Genomic DNA, 18,038 nt, shown 5'->3' with positions numbered 1-18,038 from the left:
CGCGGAAAAATAAATAGAAGGACCGAACATACGACTCTCAGTAGTGAAAAGTCTTTTCGAATAAATAAAAAGAGGCTGAGTTTTCACTGTTGAATGTAAATTCCTTTGAAGTGGAACTAATCATTTCAAGGATAGTTCACGTTGTCCTAACAACGCGGGTGAATGGCAAGGGCCCTTCTTTTTGTTAAAGATATGTTTTCTTTCTTTCAGTCAAAACTGATGATGATACCCCTTTCACGCTCTGTCCTCCAGGATCGTAAATCTCCACTCCCAGCTACCTAAATCGCACTTTCAGAAGCCAAACCCCCGCGGGTGACCGCTTCTCAGGCGGGGCCAGCGCGCCAGCTTCCCGTCAGCCACCCCCTCCTGCCTGCCCCAGCAGCTCCCCGCGCCCGCCCGAGCCGGTCCGGACCCACCTCCCGGCCGTAGGGGGCGCTGCTGCTGGGGGGAGCGGGCCGGCGGGACTGGGGGTGCAGCTGCGCTGGGGACCTGGCAAGTCCTAGGACGCGCAAGCTACAACTTCAAACCAAGCGGGATACCGTGACCTCCCTCATATCCTCCAAGGCCCCTGTCAATCTTTTCCTGGCCCCAGGAAGGTGAAAACTGTTCACAAAAGCTGCGTGCCCCTCGCTCAAGCGTATCAGCAGCTGGTGCCCACTTACTGGGGGGAGAAAAGGTCATCCCGAAACAATCCCGCCCAGCCAAGTCGCTCAAACCCTAACTTTTCTCTCTTGACCGGCGCCTCCTTCAACAATCCCGAAGACCCTTGCGGCCCAGCCCCGGGCCTCTCGGTCCCACTGTGCCTGTAGCCCACCCCTTCCTCGATGCCCTGGGACTTGGTGCCAAAGCAGAGGGGCGGGCTGGGGGATTCGCGGCCTCAGAAAGTGCACTTGTGACATGGGGCAGGAGAAAGTTGCTTCCAGTTCACCTACTCCGAAGCCCTGCGGTGGGGGAGGGGGACTCCAAACATCCCGGCGGTCCCTCTCGGGTTCCAGAAACTCTTAAGCCGAGGGCGAAGTAGGTTAGCCCTCGTCCTTCGGCGGCTCGAAAAACTGGGGGAAAGGAGAGGTGCATCGGTCGGAACAACGAATGTGGCTGGCTCTCTGCAGCCACAAGGGTGGGCCTGCGCTGGACGGGTCCAGAGAAGCGTGGTGAGCTGAGCTTCCCCAGAAGGAGCAGGCTGAGCAATTGGTGTCTAGCACCGATCGGGGGACAGTGTGGGATTCCTGGTATTCCTGGTAGCCCGACCCAGGCTACCTTCATTCACTTACCCGGCCCTCTGGGCCGAGCTTTGAGTACTTCCTAGTCGGAAATGTTGAAGGGGAAATCAGGGGGCTTATTTATTCGCCTTCCTTCACTCCGGGTCTTGCCTCTCGGGGAGGAACGTGACCATGGTCGGGCCCCAGCATTGACCATTTGTATTCGCCTGAGTTTTAAGCTTTTCGCCGCATCGGAGGGTGAGAAGCAGCAGGCGTACAGGCGCTTAAATACGTGGAGCCCCGGGGACAGCCTCCCCGAAGCGGGCGGAGGGGGGGGATGGGAGCTCCATCCCTCCTGCGGTCCCCTGGCTCGCGGTCCAGCGGCATCGGCCAGCAGGGCTGAGTCAGCATCACCACCCTTGCCCCGCTGTGGCCTGCGAGTACTTTGGGCCCCGAATTAGCGGCCCCCAGGACTCTGGGGTAAAGCAACTCGGAGAAAGTTCTCAGATGAACTTGAAGTCAATGTTAAATTTAGCTCGGGCTCTGATTACTCGAACGAGCTTTTCTTTCTTTCCTTTTTTTTTTTTTTAAATAAAACGAAACAAAAATTCCAAACTAGAGTCTCAGACTGTGCGCCGCCAACTCGGAGATATGGGTGGGGCCCTGCGGCCGGTTCTACCCTGTCTGTCTCCTATGCCCCGTAGATTAAGTTATACGGGAGAATATTTGGAGGGCCTTAGGGCAGATTGAGGATGGTTGTGCGGAAATCTTCCTTCTCTGTTTAGAGGAGCCGGGGGCTTGGCGGATAGCCCAGGGTAGGCAGGGCATTGTAGGCACAGTGCTACCTAGCGTGCCTTCCGGCCTCAGTTTCTGCATCTGTTAAGGAGGAGCAATAATAACCTCCCACTCGTTGCTTGGCGAAAGAGCGCTACTGTTTCTGAAGTGCACAATTTAAAGCACACCGTAGGTGTTCAGGAAATTTGTATTGCCTCCGCACTCTGCATACGCCTGGCCCTTAACTCCCAGACTTGGCTGGTCAGAAAGGTTGAAAAGGAAAATCCGCGCAAGAGTCCCAGGTGGCTTCATTGTCCGGATTCTTGCTTGTAGTGTGCGTTCGGGCCCCCAGGATCCTGACCCGCTTGGTGTTGGCTACTATAACCCTGTCTCTCGCCCTCAGCTGAGGCCTGGCGACCAGGACTCCGGGGAGAGCCACCTGGTGCCCCTCCTCTCTTCCTAGCCTCTGAGCCTCCGGCCTCTGGGCTGGAGAAAGGAGTTTAGAGGCCGTCGTCGAGCACTTTGGGAAGCCGGGGCACAGAACTGGCAGCAGTGCCCTACGCAACCTCGGCAACTCGGAATACTCTGGGGGCCAGTGCAGTGGCCCTGTCCTGGGTCCAGGTCTGCCAATGAACTGCGCGCATCTGGCCGCAGGGGCCCGGCGGGCTAGCGGCCGCTTGAGCTTCGTTTGGCCGGAATGGAGGCGTTACCCCAGCAGCTCCTTCCCGCCACCACGCCGGCTGCAGAGGTAACATCTGTGCCCACCCCCCTTCTCACCCTCCCTCCACCCGCCACGCCACCTCTCTCTCTCTCTCTCTCTCTCTCTCTCTCTCTCTCTCTCTCTCTCTCTCTCTCTCTCTTCCCTTCTCTCTCTCTTAAAGAAAGAAAACGAAAAACCAACCTTCCTTTTCCTCCACAATAGACGCACCGGGGGGCCTTTCACTTGGCCAATCTCAGGAGTTTCATATGAACTTCATTAAATCAATTACTTGGTGAACACATCACAATTTATTTGCAATTAGTATCAAAATGTCTTACTTTTCTTAATAGGTCGGAGCAGATGTAGCTACAGAAGGGGCAACGCGTTTTCGTGAAATCTATCTCTTGCAACATATTAAATCTTCTGGTCAGAAGAGAGGGAGAAATTCAAAGGCAGTTTAGAGGAGGAGTGAAAAACCATGCTGGAGACAAATGCGATCCGTGCAGGTGTTGGAGCAGCTTGCGTTATAATTGTATCTAGCGAAAAGGTTGCCTTTATTATCCGTAATGATCGAACAAAAGTCACCGTAATTAAACGTCTGGTTTTCTCCGATGACTGAGAAGTGCGTGTGTGAAAGGCGCCGGGTACAGCGAGGGACTTCAAAAATGGTTAACAAGACGCCCCGTTCTTTCAATAGTGGCTTTGTCTTAAGGGGGCGGGGTGGGGGGGGAAGAGGCAGAAAGCAAGAGAGAGAGAGAGAGAGAGAGAGAGAGAGAGAGAGAGAGAGAGAGAACAGTTATCTAATTTTCATTGCCCCAAACCAGAGATTTATTGATTGCGACAACAGTTTTATTATACTCGGGGAGGGGGTGGCTGCAGGTTTATAGAAACTGATTTACTTTCGTTTGGATGTAAAATCATATGCAACAGTTTCCCGTTGGAAGGTTGGACCTCAGCTCCTGTTAATACCATTAGTGACACAGGATCGAATTTCAAATGAAGCCTGGTGACAATTACAGACGGAAACAGATGCCCTTGGAAATTTAGGTCAAGTGTTCAAGATTCTGGTTTCATGGTCAAGGTTGTCTTGGGGGTAGCCTTGAGGAGACATTCATAAATCTGTCCTCCTGTCTGAACAGGGGATGAGCCTTTCAGGGACAGGATGGGGGGAACAGGGGGGCAGAAAATTTATTTAGAGGGTTCTCAGGTCACCGAAAACAGAAGACATGCTGGAGTGTTGTAAAACTAGGCAAGTGTGCTGGGCTAGACAGTGTGTGTGTGGTGGTGGTGGGGTAGGCACCAGCTACTCCTGGGGGCGCCACGGGGAAGAACTACTTTGAGCAGAGCTGCCAAGACCAGCAGTACTCCTGAGTCGCACTGAGTCCTCACCAGGCGTGGAGACTGTCTCAGCCTCAGAACCTTTTTTAACCCATCGGGAAAATGGGAAATCCTGACCCCTGCCTGGTATTTCTGGAAGAGTGACTTCGAGGATTAAGTGTGATAACGAATTTGAAAGCGTTTAGGCTTTCAAATGGAAGGTATTATTATGAAAGTGCAACCCCCTCCCTTTGCATTTTAATCACTTGCCCCTCGGGTAAGTAAAAAAGACATCCTGTCTCTTCCCTTCTCCCTGCGGGAACCTTCTCTGAGAGTTGCCCGCTCCGGCTCTGGCAGCACCCACGACTTCCTTCGGGATATAAAAACATGTTGTGTTTTCTTTCACCCGGCTCTCGATCCCAACCGGCGTCTTTAAGCGTGGCAATCTTTGGGTTTACGTCCCTCTGGTGGGTGTTTTCCACTTGACAACTCTTTTAAAGACGCAGAACCATATTTTATTTACTGCCTACTATAAATTATTTACTAGCAGGCTGAGGTAATTCCATTAAAGCCGCACGGTTTGTTTATACTAAATAGTTATCTGGGGACTCCTTGCCTTAGAGCTGCAAGGCTCCCGGGACGTGGGGACCGTCCACGCGGGCAAGAGAGCCCACGGAAAGGACAGAGATCCGTTGGAAACGAAAACATTATTTCTGTTGATGATTCATTAAAAATTAAATACAATCTAACAATCGTCGGTTTTGTTTGGTGTGAGTTGTCATTACCGATCCCGCTTACTAATCTCCCCAGCCCCACCTACCACCTCATCCCCTGGTATGAACTGGCTCACACTTGGTAGCAAGATGACTTCTTTCAAGGAATAACTCGAGGGTACCATCAATCAGAATTGAGTGAGGATGGAGTAAGATTTAGCTGGGGAAAATGCGTGGGGCCGTTCCTGGGATCAGAGGAGGTGGAGGGGAGGGGAAGACAAGAGGTCCTTGCCGGGGTGGCTGGGGGAAGAAAGCGCTGAGAACTTTGCCTCTGGTCCCCTCCCCCAATTCGTGTATCCAGGCAGCACAGCAGGAGTAGAAAAAAACAGCCTGAGGGAAGGTACCAGGCTTTTATAGATTGGCTGTGTGTGTGTGTGTGTGTGTGTGTGTGTGTGTGTGTGTGTGTTTGCGCGCGCGCGTGCGGCATGCAATTGTCTCCCTCGCTGAGATATTAGCACTGTCTGACTCAGTTAGTTCTTTCTACTTCTCCGACTGTGTGTGTGATGTGTACATAAAACAATTGATTTGTAACTCTCAACGTAGGGATGTCTCTGGAAACATCAAACAACCCAGGAGATAGACTGGCCTTTGGGGAAGTTGGAGGGGATTGGGCGACCCAACCTTAAATGAAATTTTTATCTGAACTCGCTGCCTGGAGTTATGTTGGCCTTGGAAGAGGGGGGCACGGTTATTCATTTCTGTGGAAGTCTTTTTTAAAGGGGGCTCTGGAGGAATGGAGTAATGGTGTGTTAGTTTCCCACCTGGTTTAGCAGATGGGGTTTTCGGAGTGGTTGGGTTATCACAGTAATACAGGGAGAGATAAACAAGACACCTGGACAAAAAGCCAGTTGTCTGAAGCAATTGAGATGTGATCTACAATAAATAGAAAGGTCACTTATTTCATAGTTTGTTTTCGCTTTTTCTTTCAGCTGAAATAGCGATCCAAGGTAGGGGGAAAATCATATTGGTCTCAGTGAGTGAAAGACCCACTGCTGTTCATTACAGAGCTGAGGGACTGGAATTGGCTTAAACATTTAGGACACATCTTGCATTCCCAGCAGTTAGGTTCACCAATCATTTAAAATTCAATGACGCATTTTTAATATTCTTGTATTATGTTTATTAGTAATTTGGTTATCTTTATTAGTTTAAAATCTGTTTTATCAAAAAGGGGCAGAAAATGTGTATAAATACCTTAAGTATGCAAACATGCATCAGGCACTTGATAATGATGGAGATGCAGGTTAACTCTGTGAACATCAAGTTGAAAGGACATTATCTAACCACATATTTCAATAGCCCAATTTGTAGAGCTTTTTTAAACAAAAAAATTGAGATCCAATTTTTATAACCTAAAAGAAACCATTCTAAAATGAATAATTCAGTGGTGTTTAGTATGTTCACAATATTGTACAATTACCACCACTATCTAGCTGATCTACTCAAAATAAAAACCCCCTACCCAGTAGTTATTTTCTCTCCTCCAGGCCTCAGGTAAATCTTTCTATTGGTATGTTTATTTCTTAAAACAAATATTTTCCTCAATGGCAAAGTTTCTGTATACTACTATTTCCTTAAAATCCATTTTATCACATTCTATTCCATACAGCTAACTACAGATACAAAGAGAGAGGGGATAAATGACATAATCTGCTTATTTGTATTTGTTCTAGAAGCCAATAGGTTTCCAGATTGGTATTTGCAACATGAGCCTTTTTTAATAAGTGATGGATCCCAGGGCAACACTTACAAATACTTTGCTAGTCATTGTGGGAAGGACATGAGTTTGAGGCAACAGTTAATCTTGCTGTCATCAATAGAAAGTGGATTAGAGTGGTATTTTCTCTTTTGAAATGTAATTCATAAAGTTTAACAAAGCAATAGTTATAGTCAACCTTTTGGAAAAGAGAGTGCAAGGATGAGTTGTTGCAAACCATTTGTTTCTGGTCATCAAAACTGTGCCCTGAATTCACAATTATGGAAAAACTTTGTGAATAGCTTAGAATTGCCAGAGTTCCATTGCTCTGCTCTTGTGTGTGCTGATGCATTCATTTATTTCACACAGGCTCACCACAAAGGCGAAAGGGAATATGACTGTGGCTTAAGACTTAATCAAAATGGAAGCTACCATTCATGTAACTAGGACCACAGTGTCCAAGGCCATTGGAGAAGCTATTTCTGTAAGATGGTAGCAAGAGATCAGGATTGGCCCAGAGTGGTGAGCTCATACAGATTTTTGAACTCTATCTGCACCCTGGATTAATGCAGAATTAAAGGAGCAAAGAACGTATGGGTGGGCAAAATCATGGGTGGTCAGTCCTGGGGTCCAACATTTTGCTTCATTCTGTTTAGAGAGTCATGGTTTTTCAGAGGAGCTAGCTGATTTTGATCCTCACTGATTTACTACAAAAGACATACATTACATTTAATGTATGTCCCTCATGACAGGAAAACAGAAAGTGTTACCCAGAATGTTCCATTCCTTTAGCTACAATTCTTCCAATGAAATGTATTTCCTTTTTTGCCTTACACGAACTTTCTTCAGTAGAATTTTTCAACCCGTTGTACTGAATCACATAGTCCTTTGTTGTGGGAAACTGTCTTGTACATTCCAGGATGTTAAACAGAGTTCTCAGCCTCCCTACCCACTTACTAAATGTCAGTAGCACCTTTCCATCTAGTCATGGTAATGAAAAGTGTTTCCAGAAATTTCCAAGTGTCTCCTCAGGGCCAAAATCACCCCAAGTTGGGAAACAGTTCTACAGTATAATGCTAGATTTTGAGACAAACTTTTTTTTTGCAGTATTGAAGATGGAACCCAGGGCCTCATGCATACCAGACAAGCACTCTACCACTGATCTAAATTGCCAGCTCCCAAACTATTCTTTTTTGAATTGAACTTCATAAAAATACAATCTTATGGTCAGCAAAGATCTTAAGAGATTCATTATTCATCAACTAGGGAGGCTGTTAAGAACACGGACTTGAGTATAAATTCTCAATCCTAGCTCTGTGACTTCTGGAAAGTTTTTGAACCTCCTGAGCCTCAGTTTCCTCATCTGTAAAAAGATCCTCAAAAGATCCATGTGAATTAGCAATTAGGTCCTGGACTTCAATCCTCAGCATCACAAACACACACAAATCCATGTGAGGATTAAATAAAATAATGCATGCTCACAGTTTAGCACAGTGGCTGGCACACAGTAGGCCAGTAATAAGCATGGTCTATGGTTTCTATTAGATGTTTACTGTGTGAAACCCTCCTCTTTATTGCAGGATTCCTGTTCCACAACTGTGACAGATGGGAGTGTACCAGCCTTTCTTATTAAAACAATCACCAAGAAAGTGTAACTGTTCTCTAAAGAGCTCCATTCTCAGTCCCTGGTTGTTCCTCACCCAGCAGGGGTCTCCTCCATGGATTCCCAATGTCTCTTTCCTGCTCTCCCTTCAGGTCTCCCTTACTCAGGCCCAGTTAGGTACAAAAAACTCTTTCCCTGTTTGCCCTTAGCACAGCTGGAAGTTCTGACATTTTCCAAGAGAACTTTACTAATCACTACGGGGAAATAAAAAGGAAACAATTATAGAATAAACTAGCAGCATAAAAATAGATTTCTAAAACAGAGGTTTCTGATCCTTTAATCCTAGTAAAGGTTGCAAAAATCCTTACAGGGCTCTCCATTTCTCTTCTAACTATATTTTAATGTAGTTCTTAAGAAGTCAGGTACAATTGTTAATTTAAAAATTGGGATGAATACCATGAACACAATGAAATCAAGTAACACAGTTGACTGGATTAGAGCAGGAGAGTTCAGGGATGCTTTTATGAAGAGAAGATACTTATGTTCTGTTCTTAGGGTGAGAAGGTACTTGCTTGATGAAGACCTGGGGTAAGAAAATTCTGGGCAGAAGGAGCAGCAAGAGTAAATATCCTGAGGCAGGACTGAGCAGGACAAGCACTATTTGAAGAACTTTCCTTACAAAAACTCACTTATTTCTTTCAACTAAACAAGTTGATACCTATGAACTAGGTATTTTTTAAAAAAATTTTGTACTGAGGGATTGAACCCAGGGGCACATAACCACTGAGCCACATCCTCAGCCCTTTTTATTTTTAATTTTGAGACAGGGTCTCACTAAGTTGCTAAGGCCAGCTTTGAACTTGTGATCCTCCTGCCTCAGCCTCCCAAGCTGCTGGGGTTACAGGTGTGCACCACCATGCCTGACTGACCTAGGTACTCTTATTCCATTTTACAGATGAGGAAAATTGAGGTACAGAAATCTTAAAGTTAGCGCCTAAGGTCACAGAATTGCTAAGTGGTCAGGTTCAGGCACTCTGACTCTAGAATTCAGGAGATAGTAAGCACTACACTCCATTGCCTGGGGCATGGAATGAACAAGTGGACTTGTGGTTTGTGGGGAGAATGGGGAACCAATGGGGGACCATTAATGTGGGACATTGTAGGTCTTGGGAAGGAGTTTGTCCTTATCGTATAAACAGTAAGGAGCCCCTCACATATATTTTGACCTGAGGAGTGACATTATCTGGTTTATATTTTCATTTCATTATGTTACGTTTTTTCATTTCATTATGTTATATTTTTTCATTCTGGCTTCTTGTTGAGATCAGACTGTAGGGGTGAAAGGTGAGATCAGCAAGACCAGTTAGTGACATTGCAGTTATCCAAATGGGAGATGGGAAGGACATGGGCAAGGATGATGACAATGGAGAGAAATGGAGGAATTTAGTATGTTGGAGGTAGAGTCAATGGGACCTCCTGGTGGAACAGATGAAGGTTAGATGAGAAAAGAGGAATAACTCAAAGATGACTGACAGGTTTGGATTTGAACAACCACATAGACATTGGTACTTAGTTTTTTTCTTGCTCTTCACTCATGTGGATGCTGGGTGCCATCTTGACCTTCTGAACTCTATAAATTGTTCAACCACTGAATCTTGTTTCTTTCCCAGGATGAATGCCAATGTTTTTTTCTCCCAGAATGCTCAGAATACCCAGATCCTAACCCCTCAACTTCAGTGTTCAATTTGAGCAAACATCTAGTTCAAAGCTGGTCTGTATGGCAAACATCAATGGTTAATATCTCTGATAGTCTTCAGCTAGTTCACTCCTAAAGCATCCTGGGATGACTCCATTTCCTATGTATAGGCAGTATGCAGAAAGCAAAGAAAGCTCACAAGTTCGGGATTTAGACACATACTGAAATCCCTGAGCTACCACTGATTGTCTATGTGACAATATACATATATTCGAACAATACACGATACCTCCCCAAGCTTCAGTTTCCTCATCTGTAAAATGGGCATAATAGTTTCCTTTGTTAAATGAAAGGATTTAAGTTAAGTGCCAATTAAGTACCCAGCACATCACATCTGTTGAAAGTGATCATTATTGTTGCTATTATTTTCTACCTACTAGCTTTAATTCTTGTGTGGAAGCAGTATTAAGTATGGTCCCTCTTCCTCAAGTTGGTGTTTAGCATATTGAAGAGTGTCTATTTTCGTAAATCTGCCTTTCTGAAAAAGGTCTAATTCTGAATTGTTCTAGATCCTGCTATAGCCTTATATTAAGAAGGTTTCCTGTGCATTCTACTGCTGATTCAGACAATGAGGCTAGTATTGTCAATTAAGCAATTTTCAAAGGTTATCAGATTTACATCTTACTGTGTAGCCCATTCTAATTCAGAAAAGGGCCATTGCTTAGTATGCACAAGTCCCTAACTTTGGAATTAGAAGATGTAGAGCCTCCTCAACTTCATGGCCTATGTGCCAGGGAAAGCCATTTAAACTCTCTGTGATCTAGTTTTCTTAGTCATAAAATAGAGATCCCACTACCACTGACTTCATAGGAATACTGGGAAATATAAATGAGGCAATGTTAGCAAAAACACTTGGTGAACTATGGAACAGCTAAACAAACACTTTTATTCCTTAAAACTGATAAATATGATAGAGATTGATAAGTCATCCTAATTGGCACATGAAAAATCAGGGCACTAAAATTCAACTGACTCAAACCTCTAAAATATTTTTAAAATATTAAATATAAAAATAAGACTAAATTTTAGTTTTATGTTACTCAGTGAAAAACTACAAATGCACTAGGAGCAAAGACAATGGCATTGCAGGCAGCTATTTCAAATATTTGGCTAATTTCCAGGAAATCTATGCTATGGTTTCAAATGTTTATTACCTGGCCTAGAATTCAACCTTGACATGAGAGTAGAAATGTCATACTCAATTCTGAATTTACAAGTTTAACTCTCTTCCATAACATAGAAAAAATAGAACACAGAATGCTTTGGTGCCCAGCATGCTGATAAATTAAACATTTTTAAAATTGAAAGTGAAAATGCCCCAACAATTAAGTGACTAACGTATATCTTAAACATTTTAATGTAGTTTTTCATTATTTTGGGGGCTCAAACCCAGGGTTTGTGTACACTACCAAGCACTCTACCACTGACATTTTTTCTTGTCTCCCCCCTTTTTAAAAACTATTTAATACTAAATATAAAATACATGTGACCAAGTATTAACAACTGATAAGTTGATAAAGGCCGTATTTCTTTTAATATTTATAGTTTAAAATTTTCAAAAATGAAAAGCTAGGGAAATATACAAAAAAAGGTTTTCATGAGCCATAAACATTTCAATTCATATTAAAATAATTAAAAAGTTAATGTATAAATACATAAAAGATTTAGCAAATAGAGGTTAAATCTACTTTGAAACATAGGGAATAACAACCTAAAACAATATTTGAAAAAATACATTTTAAATTTTAATCAAATATTTTTATTTCTTTTGAAAATATTTAATATCCTCAACTTCTGCAGTCATCCCTTCCACAGATATTTATTGAGCACCTCCACCGTGGCTAGCAATTATCTAGATGCTATGTGAGATACAAAGATCTATAAGACACGGCCTGTGCCCTTAAGGAATTTACAAGCTAGAAGCAGTATCATATTCTTCAAAAAGCTTTGACAGTGTAAACAGTAACTATAAACTTATAAAAGAAAGCAAGTAAATTTGCTCCAGAAGTCCATTTTCCAATATTACTACCTCTGATCCTGCAGTTGAATTCTTTGTCTAAAGCAAAGATGATTCCTATCCTCGCTTTTGCTTCTTCATTCTTTTTCTTTATTTCCTCTTCTGTCTGCTTTTTCTCCTCCTCCTTCTTCATTATTTACATCATCACGTTTTCATTCATAAATTTAAAATGCTTGAAAACAACTGTTGATCCTTAAATTTCAAATAAAACAATAAAAACAACATTAGCTTCACATAATTAATGCTTTTTCCACTAGTATTTTGCAACTTTAGGTAAATTGACTTGATAATACATTGAGATGTCTTTTAAAATTCCATAATACAGAACTTTCTATGCGAAAAGGATACTTACTTTCTGGTCCCCATTTCTTGCTCTCCTGTGTCCCTGTCTTCACCGTTTCATGAGGACACCACACTTTAAAATCCTCAGAAACACAGGTTGAGAGGTGTGACTTTTGCATGTTGGCAACAATTATCACAGAATATTATTTCATTTTCTGTGTACCGCTTTTCACTGGGGCTTATTTGCAAAGGGAACAAACTGATCTAATGGGTGCTCTCTAGTGTTTGTATTTAATTTTAGAGTGATGCCCGCTTTGTGTCAGGAAACTATGGGAGTCTGTGAACAACAGCAACAGGAAGGGTGGGAAGGGGTTTAGTCTCATATATGAGCTTTAATGATGAGGCATTTATTTATTTTTGGTACTAGGGATTGAACCCAGGGGTGCTTAACCACTGAGCCCTATCCCCAGTCTTTTTTATATTTTATTTAGAGACAAGGTTTCACTAAGTTGCTTGGGGCCTTGCTAAGTTGCCAAGGCTGGCTTTGAACTTGTGACCCTCTTGCCTCAGCCTCCAGAGCCATTGGGATTACAGGTATGTGCTATCTCACCTGGCTTTTCAGTTTCTTATGGTACAAACTGGGCTTATTGGTTTCAGACCTTTCTTTTCTTTCTAATACAGGTATTTATTGCCATACGTTGCCCTAGACTTATTGCTTTGAGTGGCAGCCCATTGACTGGTATGTTGTGTTTTCATTTTCTTTCAGTGTAAAATACTTTCTAATTTTTCATTTTTATTTTATCTTTGACCCATGGGTTAGCTAAAAGTGTGGTTTTTGTTCCAAAATTCCTCAACTTTTTTTCAAAATTATCTTGATTATTGTTGGTCCATTATTCTTCATATGGAGTTGAGATTAGTTTGTTGAGTTCTATGAAAAGGCCAGGTCTAAAATACCATATATTTTCTCTTATATGGGAAAGGTAGTAGGAAAAAAAGGGAGGCCAAAAAGGAATGTGAAAGTAGAAGGTGGGGGTCCTGGATATGGTGGTGAAGGCCTGCAGTCTCAGTGGCTTGGGAGGCTGAGGCAAGAGGATTGCAAGTTCGAAGTCAGCCTCAGCAACTTAATGATGCCCTAAGCAACTCAGTGAGACCCTGTCTAAATAAAATATAAAAAGGGCTGGGGATGTGGCTCAGTGGTTAGTGACCCTGAGTTCAATCCCTGTGCAAAATAAATAAATAAATAAATAAATAAATAAATAAATAAAAGAAAGTAGAAGGGAGACCCAAAAGGGTAGGAAAAATGGATAAGGGAGAGGGGACAGTAAGGGGAGACACTGGGAGTGAAATTAATCAAATTGTTATATGCATGTACCAGTATTCCACATTGAAACTCACCATTCTGTGTAATTAATATGCATCAATTAAAAAAGGCCATGTCTAGAATTTTTTAAAGGTTATTTGGGAGAGGAAATTCTTATTTTTATGGTACCATGAATACAATATAGTGCTCCACTTATTTAGGCTTTTGATTTACATTTCTATAACTTTTATGATTATTTTCTATGATAGCTGTGTAAAGGAAATCCACTCATCAAATTGTTATTATGTATTAGCATTGTTCTAGACCCTGAGGATCCACTATGGGTAACTAAAAGCAGACAATGTCCATGTCCTTCTGGAGCATTGTATTTGTAGGCTCAGCAAATAGGTGCACAATAATTAAGTAAAGAAAATATTAGAATAATTTCAAAGAGTGGCACATGCTCCAAAGAAAACCAAACAGGGAAACATAGTGGAGAATCATAGAGGAAGCATTCATTAGATTGAGTAGTGATCCAGGAAAGTCTCTTGGAGAAGCTACCATTTGAGCAGAGACACAAAAGACAAGGAGAGATCTGCCATGGGATTCCTATGGAAAGACAAGTGAGGAAAGAGGACATTAATACTTCTAAAATTAATAGCTCATGTTTGTTGACTATGCTACTTTTATTATACCTGGTTCTGTTTTGAGCACCTTACTTTTATTATGTCATCATCAATATGCACAGTAACTCTTGAAGCAGATACTGTTATTAGACCCATTTTAAGATGAGGAAACTGAGGCACAAAGAAATCAAATGAGTTGCTCAAAATCATACAGTCAGAATGATCAGAACAAAGTATCAAATCCAGGCAGGATGGATTTTGAGTCCATCTTCCTAATCACTATGTAATGAGATTTTTTTTGAAGTTATGTTTTGTCTGATAATTAGTGTAACATTTACAGTTTTTTTTTTTATCGTAAACAAATGGGATACATGTTGTTTCTGTTTGTACATGGAGTAAAGGCATACCATTTGTGTAATCATAAATTTACATAGGGTAATGTTGTTTGATTCATTCTGTTATTTTTTTCCCTTCCCCCCACCCCTCCCACCCCTCTTTTCCCTCTATACAGTCCTTCCTTCCTCCATTCTTACCCCCCTCCCTAACCCTAACTCTAACCCTAACACTAACCCTAATGCTAACCCCTCCCACCCCCCATTATATGTCCTCATCTGCTTATCAGCGAGATCATTCGTCCTTCAGTTTTTTGAGATTGGCTTATCTCACTTAGCATGATATTCTCCAATTTCATTCATTTGCCTGCAAATGTCATAATTTTATCATTCTTCATTGTGGAGTAATATTCCATTGTATATATATGCCACATTTCTTTATCCATTCATCAACTGAAGGACATCTAGGTTGGTTCCACAATCTGGCTATGGTGAATTGAGCAGCAATGAACATTGATGTGGCTGTATCTCTGTAGTATGCTGATTTTAAGTTCTTTGGGAATAGGCCAAGGAGTGGGATAGCTGGGTCAAATGGTGGTTCCATTCCAAGTTTTCTAAGGAGTCTCCACACTGCTTTCCAGAGTGGCTGCACTAATTTGCAGCCCCACCAGCAATGTATGAGTGTACCTTTTTCCCCACATCCTCACCAACACCTATTGTTGCTTGTGTTCTTGATAATCGCCATTCTAACTGGGGTGAGATGGAATCTTAGGGTGGTTTTGATTTTCATTTCTCTTATTACTAGAGATGTTGAACATTTTTCCATATGTTTGTTGATTGCTTGTAGATCTTCTTCTGTGAAGTGTCTGTTCATTTCCCTAGCCCATTTGTCAACTGGGTTATTTGTATTCTTGGTGTTGAGTTTTTTGAGTTCTTTATAGATTCTGGAGATTAGCGCTCTATCTGAAGTATGATTGGCAAAGATTTTCTCCCACTCTGTAGGCTCTTTCTTCGCATTGCTGATAGTTTCCTTTGCTGAGAGAAAGCTTTTTAGTTTGAATCTATCCCAGTTGTTGATTCTTGCTTTTATTTCTTGTGCTATGGGAGTCCTGTTGAGGAAGTCTGATCCTAAGCCGACATGTTGAAGATTTGGACCTACTTTTTCTTCTATAAGATGCAGGGTCTCTGGTCTGATTCCGAGGTCCTTGATCCATTTTGAGTTGAGTTTTGTGCAGGCATTTACAGTTTTTGATTGCTGCTTTTATCATATGTATTAGTTCATCCTTTTACTTTTTTTCTGTTTTTCCCCAGTACTGGGTGTTAAAACCAGGGTGATTTACCACTGAGTTACTCCCCAGCCCTCCTGCCTCAGCCTCCTGAGTCACTGGGAGAACAGGCCTGTACCACTGTACCTGTCTCTGTCCATTTCCTTCCAATCTCTTTATGTTTATGAACCAAAATATATCTCTTCTCAACAGCATATAGTTTTATCATGTCTTTTTTTATCAGTTCTGCCAATCTTTCTCTTTTAATTGGACTGTTTCATCAATTTACATTCAATGTAATAAATGATTTAAGGTAGCATGTATATCTTCTGTTTGTTTTCTCTATGTTTTATGTATTTTTTTGTCCCTTTATTCCTTTTATGTTAAACAGGTATTTTCTAATGTGCTATTTTAATACCTTTGCCATTTCCTTATGGCATTTGTTGAGTCATTTTCTTTTTGGCTGCCCTGGGATTTGCAATTAACATCTTACCATTACAACCTAGTTTGGATTGGTATCAAGTAAATTTCAATAGCACAAAAAAACATTGCTCTTAGATATCTCCTATCCCTCCCTCTTCATTTGTGATGTTACTGTCATACAAATTACAGCTTTATCCATTGTATGCCCATCAAAACACATTCATAATTAATGCTTTATGACGTTGTCTTTTAAATAAGATAGGAGAAAAAAAGTCATGAACAAAAATATAATTTGACATAGATATTTGGAGATTTTAATACCACATTCAATAATGGAGAAAACAACAAGACAGAAGATCAACAAGGAAATAGAAACATAAGCAACCCTATATACAAACTAAAACTAACATATACCTATAGGGTACTCCTTATAGCAATGGTAGAACACACATCCTTTTCAAGTGCACATGAAAGGTTCTGCAGGATAGACAATATATTAAGATACAAAACATTAAGTTTAATATGACTGAGGTCATAAAATATATGTACTCTGAGCATGATGAGATAAAATTAAAAATAAACCGCAGAGAGAAATTCATGATTGTGTGAAAATTAAAGAATGCATTTCTGAATAACCAAAGGATCAAGGAAATTACAGAAGAAACTAGAAAATACTTTCAGATAAAAGAAAATAAAATACAATGTACTGAAATTTGTGGGATATAGTGATAAAAGTACTAAGAGGGAAACTTATATCTTTATATTTCAAAGAAGATTTACAGGGCTGGGGATATAGCTCAGTTGGAGACCACCTGCTCAAGCATGCATGAGGCTTGGTTTAATCCCTAGCACCACAAAAATATAAATATACATATAAAAAAGAATCTCAAATCAATAACATAATCAATGAAAAGATCTTGAATCAATAACCTAAACTTCCTGTAATGTACAAAGTTGTTCCCCCTGACCTTTCTGGTGCAGCCATTTCCCCGCCTCCCAACCACTTGTCAATCTGTGAACATCCTAGCTAGCTATTGGTTCATCAGTCAGCTTGCAAGTATCCTTCTCCGATATTGGTCCCTGTTAGCCCGGTGGGATTCAATTGCTTTACTGTAGCTACCCCGCCATCTTTTCTCATCCTTCTGTCTCTCCTCCTCACTTTCTCTATCCTCCTGTCTTTCACACTCTCTCTAGCACGCACCCTTTCTCATTCTCTTTCTTTTCCTCTCATTTTCTCTCTTACCCTGCAGGGAGACACTGTTTGCTTAATAAACCCCCTTATGTGATTTCCCATGTCCGGTGTGGTTTCTGTGGGATCCCTTACACTTCCACTTTAAAAAACCAGAGAAAAAGATCAAATAAACCGGAAGCAAGTAGGAGGGTAATAATAAAGAATACAGCAGAATATATGAAATAAAATATAGAAAAACACTGAAATTGAAAGTTGGTTCTTTGAAAAGATGAACAAAATTATCAAACCTTGAGCTATATGAACCAAGAAAAAAAGAAAGGAGACTCTAATTCCTAAAATTAGGAATGAGAGAAGATACATTATGAGTGATCTTACAAGGTAATAAAAGGATTATAAACACCAAGTGACAGCAATTTCAAACCCAAGTAATATATCCAAGAGAATTGAAACAGAAACAGAAGTGGAAATAACATAGTGGTCCTTCTAACTGATAACTGGAATAAACTAATGTGGTACTTACCTCGAATGGATTATTATTTGTTCATTAAAATGATTTTTTGCATTTTTATTAGTTCTTTTTAGTCATACGTGATATTTAGGTTCGTTGTTCATTTTGACATAATTATACAAGCATGGAATCTAATTTGCTCCAGTTCAGTCCCCAGTACTTCCCCTATCCCTTCTCTCCCCCTCCCCCTATTCATTTTACTCTACTGATCTTTCTTCTATTTACTTATAGTTTTTTAAAATTACTGCCTTGTAGATTTACATAAAGGTTAGATG

At 41.4% G+C, this 18,038-nt stretch overlaps 1 pseudogene; it reads left to right on the top strand.

Moving 5' to 3' along the window:
* Nucleotides 1-1,312: 1,312 nt before the first annotated feature.
* The window catches only part of LOC124971671 (RRP15-like protein), a 72,064-nt pseudogene continuing 55,338 nt past the window's right edge, over nucleotides 1,313-18,038 (top strand).

The sequence above is a fragment of the Sciurus carolinensis genome, chromosome X, assembly GCF_902686445.1.
Source record: "Sciurus carolinensis chromosome X, mSciCar1.2, whole genome shotgun sequence".
Lineage (NCBI taxonomy): Eukaryota > Metazoa > Chordata > Mammalia > Rodentia > Sciuridae > Sciurus > Sciurus carolinensis.
The sequence above is the reverse complement of the archived record's forward strand: the minus strand, read 5'-3'. Positions and strand labels throughout refer to the sequence as shown.